The following is a 4,476-nucleotide window of genomic DNA, read 5'->3' on the forward strand; positions in this document are numbered from 1 at the left end:
CCATTATGTGTATATCAATCACAACACCCAATCACAAAACACCCATCATTGGGTTCACAACCCTAGTAAGGAAATTTAGCTACTCATGACAAAGAACAAGAAATAAGAAATTGAAGAATTCATAAATGCTTACTTTGGAATAAAAAAAGAATTTATAATACTTGAATTGATGTTTGAATCTTCAAAAACTAGAGAGAAGTTTTTGTTCTAAGTCAAGAGACAAAAATATATTGAATGGTGACTATTAAAACCCTACAATGACTATTTATATGTTTTGAAAATACATAAGTTACAGATTTTGCACTTCAGTCCCGTCATGATGAAATACGGTCCGTAAATCACTTTACGGACCGTAAACATGGTTTACGCCCAACTCGTTCTCTCAGCTGTGTGCAACTTATCCTTCCAAAATACGGACCGTAAAGTGGTTTACGGTCCGTAAACTGCTTGGTCGTAATTCAACATCTGATACTTCAACTTTCTGCCAGATGCTCAACTGGTTAAATACGTGATGGAATACGGACCGTAAACTGAAATACGGTCCGTAAACCTAGCTCGTAAACCACCATCTTCTCAGCTTGACTTTCTGGTTCTGTTATCCTTAAACACGACAATGGAATACGGCCCGTATTGTAGAATACGGACCGTAAACATCACTTTACGACCTGGTTCTGCACTTCAACTGTGATTGTGCCGAATCTGTTCCTTTACCTGAAAAACACTAAAAACCACGTAAAATCACATAGTCTTGCTTAAAAACAAGTAAAACTTAGAGTCAAAAAGCATCGATTGTGGCGTAAAACCACGCCACATCAGCGAGCCGACGTATTTCGGCGCTATGTAGGCGAGCCGATGTATTTCGGCGCTATGTGGGCGAGCCGACGTTGTTCGGCGCTATGACACGATATGACATGACATGATATGATACGATATGATATGATATGAGATGATATGATAAGATATGATATGACATGACCAGATAAGCATGCATGGTATTTGTCAACAAGTATCACAGTACCAACATGGGCGTGGTTCCGAGCCAAGCTCATCACAATGTTTCACCAATACCAACAGTGTTTCAACAGTATATCATGAAGAATGAGAATGAGTGAAATGTGTGTGTCAAAATCAAGAATCAGCTCAATATCACAGTACCAACATGGGTACGCCAATAATATATCAATGTCACAAGTACCAACATGGCTATGCTAACAATATCATCAACAACTACATAGGTCATATGAAAATCTATTCTCACATCAACATCAAAGTAAGGTACCACCATATCACAATCAAGATGAAACAACAGTTCCCAATATCTATTAACCAATCATGGCATCAAGCCAACACAATAGATCAATCAAGTCACAACACATTATTACCACTCTCCCTTTATTAGTCTATTAGCTTAATACAAGTAAATTCACCTTCTATTCACAATACATTTGTTACTACTCAGTCTAGAACTAATTCACATTCATTGGTACATTTTAGCGGCCCAATTGTCAATTAGATTCACTATTAATGGCATAGCAAAGTTAATCGCATCTTACGAGAATTCTCATCATGAGACATAGAAAAATAGGTACCACCCACTACTTCCAAGTTGCATAAAATCCACCGATACTCAAGAAAAACCAACTTAAGAATCCTAGGGAATCTACAGGCCACAAGCCCGAACATACAAATCGCACAATAATACCATCCTATGATTCCATCCCAAATCTCCAATTCCTACACATGCATTCTCCGTTCCTTCTAATACATGAATATGGAAAACTAACTGGAGTCTACCGAAAGAAAAGCCGTAACCTACCTCAAAACCGAACGGGTTCCATGAACATCCGTTGATTCTTCAATTCGATCATCATGTCGTATCCCGCATGAATGAACTTGAAAAACTCACGAGAGCCAAGGATAGGAATCACCATTAACACACTTGTGAGGGATTTCAGATTTGATAGGGAAAGTTTAGGAATTTAGACCACCCTTAGATTTTCTAGGCTTTCATTACCAAGAACTTTTTTTCCTATCCATAAGGAGTTATTGCAAGACCAAGTTACTATTTTACTCTATCCTTTAGAAAAACCCATTTCCAAGATTCATGGAATAACTCATTTTCAAGAAGGAAGAAGGTAGGAATCTAGGTTATTAACCAATCTAGGGTGAAGAACATGGAAGATTACTTAATGGAACCCATGTGAAAGATAAGCTAACCCAACATTCCTCCAAATCTAGGGATTTGCAATACCCATTTTGATAGCTCTCTAGGTGAAGACTTTTAGGAGTAATTTACTAGGTGAAAGAAGGAAATAGAAGGTGTTAGAAGGATTTTCATGCCCAACGAATCTGATTTTAGGCATCCCAAAAGACCTGGGGGTGGCTGGAATTTAGGGTTATGAGAAAAATGGGACCAATTCCCGAAATAAATTCTTAAATAGGGAATTTAACTGCGCGTCACCGCTGTAGCGATCGACCCATAGCTTCAGCGTCACCGCTTCAGCACTCGTCAAGCCACTGCAGCGGCCTGATGCCACCACCCCACCAGCGCTTCAGCAGGGTCATGGCCGCTGGGGCGTGACCGCTATAGCGCTCAGCTCAGCGCTGGGGCAGTCTGACTGGGTCCTTCACCCGAATTTCGATGTTTGATTCATTCCCGTACAATGGGTTCCGCTAGGCTAGATGTATGTCGGAAATACTTAGCGAACGGAAAGGTCTAGGATGACACAGTTGTGAATATTTTAGAATTTGTACGATAACGACTAAACGGGTCGTTACAAGAGCGATCTGAGTCTACTTGACAGCGATTCCAGGGGGAACTTTTGGGCTAGATCCGTAACCCAGAGACTCTTCATTGTATTTAACTGTCTACTTTATATTCCATATTTGAGATTTGTACTTTCTATCAGACTAGTATCTATGTAATAGTGGCTCTTGTACTAGTCCAGACCAGATTTTGGGGTTATTATTACTTCCGCACTTATCATTTATATAATTTGAATCTGTTAGCTAAATCATTGTTTATTTCCGCACACTTCTTATAAATTACTAAAATGATCTGGGAATGGTTCGCCTACCTGGGGGGACAGTTTAGGTGCCATCACGATTCACGAATTGGATCGTGACACTGGCTCTGATGCTTATGCAATGGGATGGAGGCAGAGCACAATCAGGCTGCACTACTGTACTGGTGAGCTTGTTCCCATGTCTAAATTATGTTACAGGAAAAACAACAACGCCCTCATCATCTTGTTGCTCACAGCTATAAAGGGTTGTTACATCACAGCCCCGGTGCCTTGGCTCCGTGTTAAATGGTGGTGGCTTCTCTTTTGGTGCTTCTATTAACCAAACTCTGGCTGTTGCACTTCCTAATGCATGCAATGTGCAAACTCCTCCTGTGAGCCGCTGCAATGGTATGCAGATTCTTCTAATTTAAGTAACTAAAAGAAATTTTACATTATTAAATCGTTTAAAATACAATGACAAGTAACTGTCCATAATGAGGGGAACTAGTCACCTAGTTAGTAAGACAACAACATGTAAAAACTATTTAATGTGTCAATGTATACAAGTTAAATCTCACATCTCTGTCACTAATATTTTGCATGATCAAAGTAAAGCCTTCAAATTCAATGACATGAAATGCAATTTTTTTCCTACGTCACAGCTGGTGCAAATGGACCAGCAGCTTCACCTGCTGATAGTCCTCCAGCGGACTCTTCTAAAGAATCACCATATATTCCTTCAGGTATACATATACTTTTATTTTCCTGTCATCACTGCATTTTGAGGATTTTTATCCAGGCACTAAAAATTTAATTAATCAATGGAAAAAAAAGCAGGAACAGAGTCAAAGACTACTGGTGGGAACACATTTGATGGAAGCATTGTGGAACTACCGCTTCATCTCACAGCTAATTTTATCTTCATTGCTGCATTTACTGCTTTTGTGTTAACTATCTTCTAGCTTCAAGTTTTAGGAGTTTTGAACATTTAAGGTGTTTTCCGTGATTGATGATTTTATTCTTGATTTTGTCCTGTTTGTCTCAAAGTTGTAGTATCAGTATGCCATCTATGAGTATTGCATCTGTGCTTTGATTTATTCATTTGAGTCTTGGATAGTCAATTTTAGCTCATTGTTATCCTTTAAATGCTCATTTTCGCTCTCTTTATCCTTTTTATTCTTTTTTACCTTCACTTTCTTTTCACTTTGCTGAACATAATTTGATCCTCGGCGAGTCTTTGCATAACAAAGAAACAGTAAAATAGCATTCAGCTACAATGGAAACGGAAATTTTCTTGATTTGAGTCTAACTTTTGTGTGCTAAAAGTTCCAACGGTAACTGTTGTTTATGTTTAAATGTATTAGAATGGGCCGTATTAAATAGTCGCCTATCTGTTCTCCTTGAAGTGGCGGATAGTTTAGTATAACATTCATTCCTGACCGCCGCTGCCTGCTTAAGACTAAAAGCTAGT

General features: G+C 38.9%; 1 pseudogene; it reads left to right on the forward strand.

The window, feature by feature from the left end:
• The first annotated feature begins 2,663 nt into the window (after positions 1–2,663).
• On the forward strand, positions 2,664–4,106 carry LOC132611815 (non-specific lipid transfer protein GPI-anchored 5-like; annotated as a pseudogene).
• Positions 4,107–4,476: the final 370 nt, after the last annotated feature.

The sequence above is a fragment of the Lycium barbarum genome, chromosome 9 (assembly GCF_019175385.1).
Source record: "Lycium barbarum isolate Lr01 chromosome 9, ASM1917538v2, whole genome shotgun sequence".
In the NCBI taxonomy this organism is placed as follows: domain Eukaryota; kingdom Viridiplantae; phylum Streptophyta; class Magnoliopsida; order Solanales; family Solanaceae; genus Lycium; species Lycium barbarum.